Source organism: Jaculus jaculus, chromosome 9 (assembly GCF_020740685.1).
Source record: "Jaculus jaculus isolate mJacJac1 chromosome 9, mJacJac1.mat.Y.cur, whole genome shotgun sequence".
NCBI classification, from domain to species: domain Eukaryota; kingdom Metazoa; phylum Chordata; class Mammalia; order Rodentia; family Dipodidae; genus Jaculus; species Jaculus jaculus.
The window spans coordinates 8,679,589-8,696,566 of NC_059110.1; the positions used below are offsets into that span (position 1 = coordinate 8,679,589).

Genomic DNA, 16,978 nt, shown 5'->3' on the forward strand with positions numbered 1-16,978 from the left:
CATAGTCACAGACCTCTACAGTGCCAAACCTCCATCACATTCACCTGTCCAAAGCACACTTTCTGCTTTCAGACCATAGGCCCTGAGTCAGCCATGCTTCACTTACCTCAAATTTTTCAAGAGAAAATACTACACAGTGTTTCTAAAATGCACAAAAGAACAGGAAGCTACGAAGTTTATGATCTCTTGAGACCTGACGCTCACTACTTATGTAATCCAGTGACAGCTCCCCACACTCCAGTCAACTTGCGGAGTGAGGATGGAACCACCAGGCAGCCCATGTGGCTGAGGTCTATGTTCAGCCCTCCTGGGCTCTGGCCAGCTCTGTATGTACAGTGCTAACACCATCCACCACACTGTCAGCTTGTCGATGTAGATCTGTGCTGCTGAGGAAAGCAGCCATCTTCAAATACTGGCACAGGGATTTGCAGTACATTTTGCAAGTGGATACTATACAATCAGAAGTTATGATCCTTGTTAAATTATACTCAACTACAAAAGATATTAAGTATTACTTCAAACTCTCAAAGACATTTTAACAACAGCAAATACTGCTTGTGTGCCTAAGGGGATCCAGACACTGTTATGAGCTAAGGACAGTAGATAAAACATCTGTGGCCTCATGGACTGGAGCTTACTAAACAGATAGCCTATGTGCTCCATGCAGAATTATAGAGTTGCAAACATACCCGGGAGGGGACCTTCATGGATGGATAAAGGAACAACAAATTAAGATACACTTATGTAAATCTAGCTTTAATATTCTATTTGAATTAATACTTCCATTTTATTTTAAAAAGGCAAACCAACAACGGAAGTCTTTAAACGGCAACTGAATGTGTCATGAAAGTTAGAATTTCAAAACTATCAGAGTATCCAGACTCAACAGGTAAGAGTGCTTGCTGTGTAAGCAAGAGAGCCTGAAACCACCTGAGTTTGATCCCCAGGACTCAAGTAAACATCTGAGCTTGGCCAAATATACTGTACTCCCAGTCCTGTGGGGAGTAGAAAATGAAGAATTGCTGGTCAGCCAGTCTGACCAAAAAATGGCAGCTCAGAGCCTTCATCCCCCAAAAAAACACTGATGAGTGATACAGGATGACACTTAATGTTCTCTGGTTCCTGCATGTGTGATTACACCACACACACTGTGTACGCACGCACACACGCACACACACACACACACACACACACACACACACACACCCCCCATGTTAATAAAGCCGGCTTTATTCAGATCAATAGTAATTTGGCAAAACACTATACAAATGTGCATGCAGTTACAATTTGGTCACTACCGACAGACAGTTATGAAATCCATGATCATTAACACTTTAGAGCAGGTAACACAATGGAACATGATGTTCATGACTGACCAGTATTTAAATTACTTCCTAGATTAACAGTGATACTCATCTACTAGAAGCTGACAATAAAATAGCATTTGAAAATAAAGTCTCATATTTCAGAGGACATACATTAGTCACTTTTTGTGTGTTTTTACTATTTTGCCTTTACTAGCCACTGACATTTACAGCTGCATATTTACTTAATATCAACAAGAAAACCTTTTCTTCAGGAAAGTATCTTACAGAGGCACAGAGTAACATGACCACAAAAGAGGAGAGGCAAAAAAAAATATTTTAATGTTTTTTAAATTTTATTTATTTGACAGAGAAAGGGGGGGGAAAGAGAGAGAGAGAGAGTGAGAGAGAGAGAATGAAGCACGCCAGGGCCACCAGCCACTGCAAATGAACTCCAGGCACATGCATCCCCTTGTGCATCTGGCTAATGTGGGTCCTGGGGAATCAAACCAGGGTCCTTTGGCTTTGCAGGCAAACAGCTTAACTGCTAGGCAATCCCTCCAGCCCTTAACATTATTTTTAATATTAAGAAAAATTTCTGGGTCTTAAGACAATAGTTGCTATTGTTGGGTAAATGAAGCATTCACAGATTCAACCTCATCCTTTTGTAATTCTTTCCTTTAAAAAATTATTACTTGCAAGTAGACGGAGAGACAGAGAGAGGGGGAATGGGTGCACCAGGGCCTCATGTCACTGCAAATGACTCCAGACATATGGACCACTTTGTTCATGTGGCTTTACATGGGTACTGGGAAATCAAACCAGGGCCATTAGGCTTTGCAAGCAAGCACCTTAACCACTGGCCATTTCTCCAGCTCCCTTTTGTGATTCCTAACCACTGCGATGCAAAGGTAACTGGAAACATGGCCCCACTCACGGGCTTCTTCACTAACTGCTCAGCTGGCTGCTGGGTGACTTCCCTGAATTGGCTCTCAGCTTAAAAACAAGCTGGGACTGCTACTGTCCTTTCCTTGGCTCATTCATTCTCATTTCCCCTCCTGTCTACAGCACTCAGCCTCAGTCTCATCTCCCAGCAGCTTATTTCCTGCTCTCTAAATCCCTCCAGCCTAGCTGACAATGATGTCAAGACACACCAGAGTATTGAGGAATACCAGCCAGGGGCCAACCAAGTTCTTAGTTGCCCAAATCGTGCTCTGATGTGCCCAGGCATCCTAAGGCACAGCTTTTCTGACCTAAAGGGAAAAAAAGCCTCTCATTTGCTGAGAGCCATAGAACCTGTGTGTACAGTGTGCACTGAAGTGTGCTCTTCTAAATCAGGTGAGCCAAGTTCTGAACCATGCTTCTGATTATTTTATTCAAAAAGTACCTGCCTGTTACTATCTCCAATATATGTTAGATCATTTTACAATGTTTTCAATTAATGTTTACTGAAAGCAATTAAAGGTATGAAAATCCAAGATAAAACAGGATGGGTTGCTAGAGGCATATTTGGGTTGTAAAATTAGCCACTGCACTTCCTACACCTAGAACTATTTTCAGGGAGAGTAAAACAAGTCCCATTTAGTGGGTATCCACTTTCTGAAGCAGAATCCCTCCAAATGGTGTTGACAGGTACGCACAGAAGAAACTACTGCAGTAAGCAACCAGATCACCAAGGTTCAAAAGATTTTGGTACATCTAAACAGAACACAATTTAAAGATTGAAATATAAACAGCTAAGAAAGCCCTGTGATTATCATCACTCACTTCCTTACCCTGTACTTAAGCAACAAGTCAAAGTGAACAAGAAAACAAAATGACTGCAACATGCACTTAATCATTTTCACCGCGGTCCCAAAGCATCTTGAGACTGGCAGGATATCCTGTGAGAACAGTGTCTTTACATCAGCTCGTGGCAGTTCATAGCCAAATGTGGAGGGTGGCATGCTGGAGCCTGGCTGCTATAACTTACTCTTGACTTTGTCACTAGTCTGCCATCTACAAGGCTGTGGGAAGCCTTGGGGTCCTTTGGCTGCCTCATTGCTCATCTCCTAAGGGTGGGGGGACAGGGTCATGGCATATTCTTATCAAATTGTTGAGGGCACTTACACTGTATTAGACCCGTGGCAAACATTCAGTAACTCTGAGCTGTGTCTCATTAGTCTCCTGAAGTCAAGCACCCTATGAACTGTGATGTCCTCATCTTTCATATGAGGCAGATGACTGGGAAGTCCACCTCCCTTTCCAGAGCCACCTTTTGCTCCTCACACTTGACCTACCTCTGGGCCTGAAAGACCATACTTAACTACATGTTTATGCCACCTTGGCCTGGATTACATTCTGCCCTTTTGATATGTGGTGGGGACGCCATCCCAGACCTTTCAAACATACCGGCTTACAGTGCCTGGTGTCTTCTATACAGTCTAGTGTGCACAGGTCTTGGAGCTCATCCATCCCAATTTCCTCACCAGTCTTCTTTATTTTTGTTCCCCTGGGTTCAGCAGGGCCAGGCACAAAACAGCCAGCCAGCAAGTCTTTGTAAACTACATACTTTGTATTATGCCCTCTCTTAACACTGGGATGTAAAAACTACAGACTTGCACACTGAATACAGAGCATTTCAGAACTTTTTCTTCTTTTCCTTTTTTTTTTTAATTTTTTTTTTTGTTCATTCTTATTTGAGAGTGACAGAGAAAGAGGCAGAGAGAGAGAGGGAGAGAGAGAATGGGTGCACCAGGGCTTCCAGCCACTGCAAATGAACCCCCGACACCTGCGCCCCCTTGTGCATCTAGCTAATGTGGGTCCTGGGGAACCGAGCCTTGAACCGGGGTCCTTAGGCTTCACAGGCAAGTGCTTAACCACTAAGCTATCTCTCCATCCCTTCTTTTCCTTTTTGAGGTAAGGTCTCACTCTAGCCCAGGCTGACCTGGAATTTACTCTGTAGTCCAGGTTGACCTTAACCTAACTGCAATTCTTCTGCCTCAGCTTCCTGAGTTCTGGGGTTAAAGGCATAATCCACTATGCTGGACTCCATTTTAGAGTATTTTTAATGAGTCTAAGAAAGGCCCACACTGTTTAGCAATCACCACTGCACCCTTCGTTACTACTCAGGCAGCCACTGACATGTTATGGAAATGAAATCACACAAGCCTATTGTGATCAACTTCTTACACTCAGAGTAGTGCTTTCAAAGCTAGCCCATGTAGAATCTATCAACACTTGCCTTCCTTTATGAGGTCAATACTGTTCCATTGCATGGACACATTTTGTTTAGCCATTCATCAGTTGAGGAACATTTGAATTTTCTCATATTTGGGGAATTATAAAGAATACTGCTATGAATATCTGTGTATAAGTTTTCTGTATATACATATATTTTAATTTCTCTTTGCTAGGTCAAATAATTCTATGCTCGACTTTCTGAGGAACTGCCAGGCTGTGTTCTAAAGTGGCTCTGCCAACTTACATTCCCATCTACCACCAATGAGTGTTCCAGTTTCTAAACATTCTCTCCACTCTGGGCTATTTCTTTATTAGATCACCCTAATGCTTCTGAGGTGGTTTGTGTTGTGTTTCTTTGATGATCAATAACATGGAGCATACTTTTAAGTACCTGTTGACCATTTATGTATCTTTTTAGAAAAGTCTGTTTATGGGCTGGAGAGATAGCACAGTGTTAAGGTACTTACTTGCAAAGCCTAATGACCTAGGTTCGATTGCCCAGTACCCATGTAAAGACAGATGCACCAAATAGCATATGCATTTGGAGTTAGTTTGTAGAGGCAAGAGGCTCTAGCATGCCCATTCTGTCTCTCTCTGCTTGCAAACACATAAATATTTTTATTTTTATTTTATTTCTTTCTCAATTTTTATTAACATTTTCCATGATTATAAAAAGTATCCCATGGTAATACCCTCCCCCCCACTTTCCCCTTTGAAATTCCACTCTCCATCATATCTCCTCCCCATCTCAATCAGTCTCTCTTCTATTTTGATGTCATAATCTTTTCTTCCTCTTATGATGATGGTCTTGTGTAGGTAGTGTTACATAAATATTTTTAAATAAATACACTGTTTCTTTCTTAAAAAATATTTTTATTTATTTAATAGAAAGGGGAGAAAAAGAGAGAGAGAGAGAATGAGAATGAGAATATGGGCGTGCCAGAGCCTCCAGCCACTACAAAAAAAAAAAAACCAAACAAGCAAACCTCCAAATGCACGTGCCACCTTGTGCATCTGGCTAACATGGGTCCTGGGGAATTGAACCTGGGTCCTTTGGCTTTGCAGGCAAATGCCTTAACTGCTTAGCCATCCCTGCAGCCCTAATAAAAAAAAAAAAGCCAGTTCAGATCTTTTACCCATTTTTAAATATTTTATTTATTTATAAGAGAGGGGGGAGGGATAGAGGCAGGCAGAGAGCGTGAGAGAGATAGAGGGACAGAGAGAGAGAGAAAGAGAGGGACAGGGAGAGAGAGAGATTGGGCATACCAGGGCCTCCAGCCACTGCAAAAACAAAACAAAACAAAAAAAAACTCCAGACACATGTCCCACCTTGTGCATCTGGTTTATGTGGGCATTGGGGAAATCAAACCTGGATCCTTAGGCTTCACAGGTGAACACCTTAAGCACTAAGTCATCTCTCCAGCCCCTGTGGCCACATTTTAATGGCGTGTTTTTTTGTTTTTTTTTTTTTTTTCCTTCCTGTTGAATTATAGGAGTCAGTTTCTTTCTCTCTCTCTCTTTTTGGTTTTAGGAGGTAAGGTCTCACTTAGCCCAGGCTGACCTGGAACTCACTCTGTAGTTTCAGGATAGCCTTGAACTCACAACGATCCTCCTACTTCTGCCTCCCAAGTGCTTGGATTAAAGACATGCACACCACACCTGGCAAGTTTCTCTTCTTAAGTGCTCTCAGACACTGGCTACATCCGAGAAAAGCTTTAAATTTAATTCCTGGGTAATCCAATTTATTTCTTTCACTGAAATGTTCATGAATCCAGTCCTCATCCACTCATTTAATTAGTTCAATTTATTGATAAGAACTCCACTGGTGGAATCACCCACAGACTGTAAAAGAATTCAGAGCAGAGCCCTGAATTTAGGGGCTAGGGAACCTCTAACAGTCTATTCACCTGATGAGTTGGGGATGACTTCATAATCCCTGCTTCTTCAAGACACTTCCCTGGAACTGATAGTTACACACTCCCTCTTGAAACTTTTTTTCCTCAATTTTTATTAACAACTTCCATGATTATAAAAAAAATCCCATGGTAATACCCTCCCCCCCCCCCACTTTCCCCTTTGAAATGCCATTCTCCATCATGTCCCCTCCCCATCTCAATCAGTCTCTCTTTTATTTTGATGTCATGATCTTTTCCTTCTCTTATGATGGTCTTGTATAGGTAGTGTCAGGCACTGTGAGGTCATGGATATCCAGGCCATTTTATGTCTGGAGAGAGCACGTTGTAAAGAGTCCTGCCCTTCCTTTGGCTCTTACATTCTTTCTGCCACCTCTTCCGCATTAGACCCTGAGCTTGGAAGGCGTGATCGAGATGTTACTCAGTACTCCAGTCACTTCTTTCCAGGACTATGATACCTTCTGAGTTGTCCCACCCTCTTGAAATTTTTAAGCCTTCTTAGAAAAGAATAGATCTTATTGAACAGATTTATGCTAACAGTCAGGACTGGAATAGACACTTATTCTGGGTATGTATTTGCCTTTCCTGCACGTAGTGCTTCCGCCAAAACTACCATCTGTGGGCTTATAGAATGCCTTACCCACTGTCATGGCATTCCACACAGCATTGCTTCTGACCAAGGAACTCACTTCACCGCCAAGGAAGTACAGCAGTGGACACATGAACATGGAATTCACTGGTCTTACCATGTACCCCACCATCCTGAAGCAGCTGACTTTATAGAACGGTGGAACGGCGCCAACTAGATGGCAACAGCTTGGAGGGCTGGGGGCGTGTCCTCCAGCAGGCTGTATATGCTCTGAAGTCAGTGTCCTACATATGGTGCTGTTTCTCCTATAGCCCGGATTCTCGGGTCCAGGAATCAAAGGGTGGAAATGGGAATGGTCCCACTTGCCACCACCCCAAGTGACCCATTAGCTAAACTTTTGCTTTCTGTTCCCGCAACCTTACACTCTGTTGGCCTACAAGTCTTGGTCCCAGAGGGGGGAGTGCTTTTGCCAGGAGACACAAAGAATATTTCATTGAACTGGAAGCTAAGACTTCCCCCTGGCCACTTCAGGCTCCTGATACCCTTGAGTGAACAGGCTGAGAAAGGAGTTACAGTGATAGCAGGGGTGATTGATCCAGACTACCAGGGGGAAACTGGACTGCTCCTCCACAATGGAGGTAAGGAAGAGTTTGTCTGGAGAGCAGAAGATCCTTTCGGGCACCTCTTAGTGTTACCATGTCCTGTTGTCAGAGTCAATGGACGACTGCAACAACCCAATAAAAGTAGTGTGATAAATGGCTCAGATCCTTCAGGAATGAAGGTATGGGTCACCCGTCCAGGTAAAGAACCAAGACCTGCTGAAGTGCTTGCTGAAGGTGAAGGAAATACAGAATGGGTAGTAGAAGAAGGCAGTTACAAATACCAGCTAAGGCCATGTGACCAGTTACAGAAACGAGGACTGTGATTGTAATGTTTCTGTCCTGCCTTGATACAGAGTGTTTGTATATATCTACACCAATATTATATCACTAGCTAATGGATGAATTTATATTAGACCTATTATATTAGAGACTAAGCTTTGTGTTGGGGGAAAGATTTTGCATTTCTGGTTGTACATGGAATAGTTATACCATGTTAGGCAGAATTATGAGCTTGTTACTATTTTCATTTGGCAATTAAGTATGATGTAAGGAGATATGGTTTGGTGTCAAGTTGACAAGGGGTAGACTTATGATAGTTAAGGTGATGTCAACTTGATCCGTTTAGTAATCCACAGAAATCCCTTTGGGTGGGTCTCTGAGGTTGCTTCCAGGAAGGATTCACTGAAGGAGGAAGTCCTTCCCCCAGAGTGAGCCTTTCCCCCAGAGCGGGCAGCCCCACTCAGAGGGGGACTTCATATAAGGAAGCTCTGGGTGAAAAGAGCCCCTTCCTTCCTTCCATTTGGCTGTGCCGGAGCTGCTTGATGCCTTCCAGCATGGGTTGAAGACCAGTGCGGACTAAAGACATGCATCAACTGAAGACCTGTGTGGACTGAAACTCAGCGGCTCCCCAGGAAACCTCCACACCTTCCCATGCCATCTGCGGTGCCGGACCAGGACTGCTGAGGCATCTGGCCACGTGGACTGAGCAGCTACCAGGTTCTGTGATTCTCGGGCCTGCAACTGCTATTGGGCTATCGTAAGATAATATAATAAATTCCCTTTTTAAAATAATTCATTCTAGGGCTGGAGAGATGGTTTAGCGGTTAAGCGCTTGCCTGTGAAGCCTAAGGACCCCGGTTCGAGGCTTGGTTCCCCAGGTCCCACGTTAGCCAGATGCACAAGGGGGTGCACGTGTCTGGAGTTCGTTTGCAGAGGCTGGAAGCCCTGGCACGCCCATTCTCTCTCTCTCCCTCTATCTGTCTTTCTCTCTGTGTCTGACGCTCTCAAATAAATAAATAAATAAAAATTAAAAAAAAAATAATTCATTCTAGCAGTTCTGTTCCTCTAGAGAACCCTGACTAATACAAGGGGGAAATAACTTCGTAAGGTTCCAGAAATGAATGCAAAACCACCATTCAACCTCCTGGAGCAAGAATAAAGCAAGAGGGCTAGAGAGATGGCTTAGCAGTTAAGGCACTTGCCTGCAAAGCCTAAGCACCCACGTTTGACTCCCCAGATCCCACGCAAGCCATATGCACAAGGTGATGCAAGCACGCAAGGTTGCACAATGACACAAAGTGGCACACACACCTGGAACTCAACTTCAGTGGCGGGAGGCCCTGGCGTGCCAATTCTCTCTCATTAAAAGAACAAGAATAAAGCAAGATATAACATATTGAGATGTTCAGAAGAAATTGGGAATAGACCCCTCAACACAATAAAGGCTATCTACATATGACCAACCTCAGTCAACATTACACTGCATGGGGGGAACAGAGCCCTTCCTCTAAAATCTGGAACAAAGCAAGGGTGCCTACTCTCTTCATTCATGTTCAGTATTGTGTTTGAGATCTTAGATAGAGCAGTAAGACTACAGAAAGATTCTATGGACTCCACCAGAAAACTTTTAGACCTGATAAACATTTATTTATTTATTAAATAAAAGTTGCTAGATACAAAAGTAACATACAAAATCCAGTATGTGTGTGCGTGTATATGTATGTATATATGTACATATGTGCATATGTGTGTGTGTATCTATGGCAACAAACCTGTTAAGAATGAATTAGGAAAAGGATCTCATTCACAATCACCTAAAAAATTCTTAGGAATAAACCTAAACAAGGACATGAAAGACCTTTACAATGAAAACATCATCACACTGAAATAAATCAAAAAAGACAACAGACACTGGAAATGCCTTTAATGTGCCTATGGATTGGGAGGATAAATGTGAAAATGGCTATGTTACCAAACAATAGCTACAGAGAAAATGCAATCCCCATAAAAATTCCAATGACATTTCTCACAGAACTAGGAAAAAAAACAACACTAAAATTCATGTGGAAACACAAAAGGCCACAGAATAGCTAAATCAATCCTAAGCAGAAAGAACACTGCTTGGAAGTATCAAAATGCCTGACCTTGAGTTATATTACAGAACCATAGTGACAAGGGCAGCATGGTCAGAACTCAAAAACAGACATGCAGAAAAAGAGAACAGAAGATCCAGAAACAAAGCCACAACCTTTGTCTACCTAATTTTGACAAAGGTAAGAAAAACATACACTGTAAGGGGGGGGAGGGGAGACACCCTATTCAACAAATGGTGCAGCTGAAACTGGATATTTACCTATAGAAGGATGAAATTAGATCCATATCTCACCCTGCACAGAAATCAATTCAAAACAGACCACAGACTTCAATTTAAAACCTGAAATGCTGAAATGACTAGGGGAAGCACTTCCAAACTACAGGGGTAAGCTAAAACTTTCCAACAGCACAGGAAATAACTCTAGTAATTGGAAAAAACAAAACAAAACAAAACTGGGATTACATGGAATTAGAAAGCTTCAGGGGGAAAAAAAAAAACAGGGCTGGAGAGATGGCTTAACGGTTAAGCGCTTGCCTGTGAAGCCTAAGAACCCTGGTTCGAGGCTCGCTTCCCCAGGACCCACGTCAGCCAGATGTACAAGAGGGCACACGCATCTGGAGTTCGTTTGCAGTGGCTGGAGGCCCTGGCATGCCCATTCTCTCTCTCTCTCTCTCTCTATCTGCCTCTTTCTCTCTCTGTCTGTTGCTCTCAAATAAATAAATAAGAATAAACAAAAAAAAATTGAAAAAAAAAAAACAACCAGCAGAATGAACAAACTATACAATAGGAGAAAGTCTTTGCCAGCTATACTTTAGACAGGCATTTAATATCTAGAATACATATGAAACTGTAAAATTCAAAAAACCCAAACTGTCAATTAATAAATATGTTAATGAATTGAATAAACAGTTCTCAAAAGCAGCAGTACAAATGGCCAAAAAATATTTTTTAAAAATGTTGAACACCGGGCTGGAGAAATGGCTTAGCGGTTAAGCGCTTGCCTGTGAAGCCTAAGGACCCCGGTTCGAGGCTCGGTTCCCCAGGTCCCACGTTAGCCAGATGCACAAGGGGGCGCACGCGTCTGGAGTTCGTTTGCAGAGGCTGGAAGCCCTGGCGCGCCCATTCTCTCTCTCCCTCTACCTGTCTTTCTCTCTGTGTCTGTTGCTCTCAAATAAATAAATAAAAAAATTAAAAAAAAATGTTGAACACCCTTAGCCATCAGGGAGTTTCAAATATAACTACTTTGAGATTCTACTTCACCCCAGTCAGAGTGGCTGTCATCAAGAAAACAGATGACAATAAATGAGAGGGATGATGTGGGGAAAGTAGAGACCTTACTCATTGCTGGTGAGTGTAAGCTGGCATATTATGGAAATTAGTATGGAAGTTTCTCAAAAAACTAAAATTGAATTGCCTTATAATCTAGCTATACCACTCCTAGGCCAACAACCACAGGACTCTAAATCCTACCAACGATTCTTGTATATCTGTTTATTGCTATTCAATTCACAAAATCAAGGAAATGTAACAGACAAATAGATATGGAAACAGGGCACACACATACATTAGGGTTTTATTCAGATGTTAGAGAAAATAGAAATTTATAGTAAAATGGGTAGACCTGGAAATTAGAGTATTAAGCAAGGTAATCTAAACTCAGAAAGATAAAAACTGTATGCTCTCTTTCATATGCAAATATTTGCTTTTAACTTTGTATATATGTATATATGTGGGTTTGAATATGGGTAGATGTCATGAAACTTGAAAGCAGATCATGAGAGGAAAAGGAACACAAAAATGGGGAAGAGGAATGGGAGAAGAGTAATCAAAACACATTATGTATGAAGAAAAACAAACAAACGAACAAAAACAAACCAACATTGAGGCAGGTGCAGTGGTATGGAGTGAGGAGGCCAGACCCATTTCCTGGCTCCTCCCCAGCTCCCTGGTTGGGGTTCCCTGCACCAGTCTGTGCACTCGCGGGAGCATTGGTATGGAGTGAGTAGGCCATATCCCTGTCCCATAGTTTCTACCAGTCTCCTGGTCCTGGTAGGTCCCATTATGCCTTGCTTGGGGAGGTCTGGTCCTTGTGTGAGCTGTGGAATCAGGCCTTTTGCTCTGGTATCTTGACTGGCCACTAGGTACCAACATCCTTGATCACCTGAGCCAGAGGGTGTATGGGCCAAAGAACAAAAACTTGCTTCCTCCTCAATAAAATAAAGAATCTTCCTAAAATGGGTAGAAAATAATGCAAAAAAAAAAACAAAAGAAGTCAGAAAACAGAGATCTCCACCAAGGATGCCTAGTCTTACTATGGAAGCCTCCAATGAAATCACAGAGAAATCAACAGAAATTCATTCCCAAGATGAAAACACAACAACCAGTGAGACCCTGATTTAAAAAAAAAAACAAAAACACCAAACTGGAAGCAAACCATCAGAGAACCAACAATCGTATCAATGAAACCAAACAGAATTGTCTCCTAGAGCATTCAGCTTTTGACAGTAGGCTTAACTTGATTGAAGAAAATGTTAGAACCCTCCAAAGAGATATGAATAAATTGAAGGTGAATTAAGAAATGGGAGATCTCAAAAACTGGTTGATTAAGCTTAATAAAGAAATGATCAAATGCAAGAATGAATTCCAGGAAGCATCAAGAAAATCAGACTCAAATTGAAATCATACCTCAAAAAAGATGGACATGCTGGGCGTGGTGGCACATGCCTTTAATCCCAGCACTCGGGAGGCAGAGGTAGGAGGATCGCTGTGAGTTCAAGGCCACCCTGAGACTCCATAGTGAATTCCAGGTCAGCCTGGGCTACAGTGAGAACCTACCTTGAAAAAGAAAAAAAATAAAAAAATTAAAAAAAAAAAGAGATGGACATGATGCAAAGTAACACAACAGAAAACAAAAATCAAATAGAAATTATAAAAACCTCTCTAGCTTTCCAGTCAGGTGCTGAGCGGTTTGTCGGATCATGTCTGGTGGCTCCGCGGATTATAACAGAGAACATGGCGGCCCAGAGGGAATGGACCCCGATGGTGTCATCGAGAGCAACTGGAATGAGATTGTTGATAACTTTGATGATATGAATTTAAAGGAGTCTCTTCTTCGTGATGCTTACGGTTTTGAGAAGCCTTTAGCTATTCAGCAGAGAGCTATTATTCCTTGTATTAAAGATCCAGAAGCTAATTTTAGCTCTTGGCGACTACATGGGAGCAACATGTCATGCTTGCATTGGCGGAACAAATGTTCGAAATGAAATGCAGAAGCTGCAGGCTGAAGCACTACATATTGTTGTTGGTACACCTGGAAGAGTGTTTGACATGTTAAACAGAAGATACCTTTCTCCAAAATGGATCAAAATGTTTGTTTTGGATGAAGCAGATGAAATGTTGAGCCGGGGATTCAAGGATCAAATCTATGAGATTTTCCAAAAACTAAACACAAGCATTCAGGTTGTGTTGCTTTCTGCCACAATGCCAACTGATGTGTTGGAAGTGACCAAGAAGTTCATGAGAGATCCAATTCGAATTCAGGTGAAGAAGGAAGAATTAACCCTTGAAGGAATCAAACAGTTTTATATTAATGTTGAAAGAGAGAGGAGTGGAAGCTGGACACGCTTTGTGACTTGTATGAGACATTGACAATGACACAGGCTGTGATTTTTCTCAATACAAGGCGTAAGGTGGATTGGCTCACTGAGAAAATGCATGCCAGGGACTTCACAGTTTCTGCTCTGCATGGTGACATGGACCAGAAGGAGCGAGATGTTATCATGAGGGAATTCCGATTAGGGTCAAGCCGTGTTTTGATCACGACTGACTTGTTGGCTCGTGGGATTGATGTGCAACAAGTGTCATTGGTTATAAACTATGATCTACCTACCAATCGTGAAAACTATATTCACAGGAGTCGATAGCAGCAGTTGATGACGAGATGGCGCTCAGAAACGTCGTTGACCTAATTTAGGACGTGGAATCTTAAGCGAAACAGCACACTGTAAAAAGAGCGAGTCGAATTGGCAGAGGGGGTCGATTTGGGAGGAAAGGTGTGGCTATAAACTTTGTTACTGAAGAAGACAAGAGGATTCTTCGTGACATTGAGACTTTCTACAATACTACAGTGGAGGAAATGCCCATGAATGTGGCTGACCTTATCTAATTCCTGGGATGAGAGTTTTGAATGCAGTGCTCCCTATTGCTGAATAGGCGATCACAACGTGCATTGTGCTTCTTTGGGAATATTTGAATCTTGTCTCAATGCTCATAACGGATCACAAACACAGATTTTGATAGCAAAGTGACTTTAGTCCTGAGCTCTTGTGAGGAAAAGCATTGGCTTTATCCTCTTTAGAGTTAGACTGTTGGGGTGGGTATAAAAGATGGGGGTCTGTAAAACCTTTCTTTATTAGAAATTTATTTCCTAGTTCTGTAGAAATGGTTGTATTAGATGTTCTCTATCATTTAATAATATACTTGTGGACTAAAAGATATAAGTGCTGTATAAAGTCAGCCAATTATGTTAAACTAGCATATCTGCCTTTATTGTATTTCTCATTAGCCTGAATAGAAGGGCCTTGATTTTTTTTTTAAAGCATTTGGATGCATTTGTTTGGTATTGTATTTATTCAATAAAGTATTTAATTAGTGAAAAAAAAAAAAAACCCTCTCTAGAACCCTCACCAACAGAGTTACTCATGTGGAAGACAAAACCTCTGACCTGGAAGACAAGGCAGAAGAAATTGATTGGGAGACCAAAAACGGCTAAGTTCAAAAAAATCAAGTGAACAGAAAATGAGGGAATTGTGGGATACCCTAAAATGACCAAATATCCGGATCATGGGTATACCAAAAGGAGGGAAAATCCAGGCCAGAGGCATAGAGAATATATTCAACAAAATTATTGAATAGAATTTTCAGAATGTCTCAAAAGAAAAGCCCATTCAAATACAGGAAGTCCACAGAACACCGAACAAACAGGACCAAAGAAGAAACTCTCTAAGACACATTATAGTTAAAACTCTCAACAACAAAAACAAATAGGGAGTGTTAAAAGCAGTATGACAGAAACAATTTACAACATACAAAGGCAATTCCATCAGAATTGCATCAGATTTCTCAATGGAAACCCTGAAAGCCAGAAGGGCCTGGAATGGAACACTGCAAAGTCTAAAAAAAAAAACTATGGCATCCAACCCAAGCTACTCTACCCAGCAAAAGTATCACTCATAATAGATGGTAGAAGAAAAACTTTCCATTAAAAAAGTCAACTCTATGATTATATGACCACAAAGGCAAGTCCATAGAGAATATTGGAGGGAATTTTCTACACAGAACAGTCAAACAAGAAGAAGATGATCACAATAACCAAAAGAACAGGCTCAAAATACACAAAACACAAAAAAAGCACCAAACCCCATAAACAATTCATCATGGCAGGGTTTACTTCAAACCTACAGCAACAACCTTAAATATTAATGGTCTTAACTCACCCATCAAAAGACACAGTTTATCAGGATGGATCAAAAAACTGGACCCTTTTATCTGTTGTCTTTAAGAAACCCACCTCACCACTAAAGACAGAAGTAACTTCCTGCATGTCAGATCACAATGCTTTAAAGCTAGAAATTTACAAGAGACACATCAAGAACTCCACGAGCTCCTAGAGACTAAATAACACACTTTCAAACAAGGGGTAGGTTGTCGTGGAAGAAATAAAAAAAAGAAATTGTAAAATTCCACTGAACGATGATGAAAACATGACCTACCAAAACTTATGGGACACAATGAAGACAGTCCTAAGTGGAAAATTCATAGCCCTAAATGCCTTCATTACAAAGACAGAGAGATCCCAAATTACGTAAATGATCTCAAAATTCATATGGAATGGCAGAAGGCCTCGGATAGCCAAACTTATTCTCAGGGAAAAAAAAAATCCCTCTGGTGGTATCACCATAATAAATCTAAAGTTGTATTACAAAGCCATAGTGCCACAGTGACAAAAACAGCATGGTACTGGAATAAAAACAGAAACATAGTCCAATGGAACAGAATTGAAGACATAGACCTTAGGTCAAGTAACTATAGCTGCTTAATCTTTGACCAAGGTGACAATAATGCAGACTGGACAAAAGACAGCATCTTCAACAAATGGTGTTGGACAAATTGGATGACCATATGTAGAAAAATGAAGTTAGACCCACTCATTTCACCATATGCAAAAATCAATTCCAAATAGATTAAAGACATCAATATAAGACCTGAAACTAGGAAGCTGTTTTTTTTTTTTTTTTCTCCCCACTCCCCGTTTACAACATCCTGATAAGCTAAGTAAGGTAAGGTAAGTCAGTAAAGCCATTCTAGAAAATTATCCAACCTGAATGGAGGGGGACTTCAACTTCTAGCCAAGTGTGGATAAACCAGGGACCCAAAGTTGTTACTAAGGGCAGCCTTGTAGAACAGAGTGGTTGACCTCATGGAGCTTGATTGCCAACTCCAGGTAGTGTCAGAACTAAACTGATGACACTCAGTGGGTGTTCAGACAGTTGGAGATTTGGTGCTGATGTGAACAAAAACCACATATTTGGTGTCAGAAGTATAAAGATGACAACACCTGCAACTACTGACACTGCTGCATATGAACACTGTACTAGACTTCTCTGGAGTATACACCTAGGAGCAGAACGAACTCAGCAGCTCGCATTGCTATAACCTGGCTATTTCCTTGTGGGGTTTTTTTTTTTTTTTTTTTTTTTGGTTTGGTTTGGTTTGGTTTAGGTTTTTTGAGGTAGGGTCTCACTCTAGTCCAGGCTGACCTGGAATTCACTATGTGGTCTCAGGGTGGCCTTGAACTCATGGTTACCTCCTACCTCTGCTCCTGAGAGCTGGGATTAAAGGTGTGCACCACCATGCCCAGCCAGGCTGTTTGTAAAGTGATGGAAACTGTTTTCACCCTGCCAGCAGTTTATCTG

The 16,978-nt window shown here is 41.6% G+C and overlaps 1 protein-coding gene and 1 pseudogene across 2 annotated transcripts in view; one reads left to right on the top strand and one right to left on the bottom strand.

Moving 5' to 3' along the window:
* Window positions 1–16,978, bottom strand: part of Tulp4 (TUB like protein 4) — a 198,858-nt gene that overhangs the window by 76,619 nt on the left and 105,261 nt on the right. The window lies entirely within an intron of this gene.
* LOC101596473 lies at window positions 12,966–14,540 on the top strand (annotated as a pseudogene).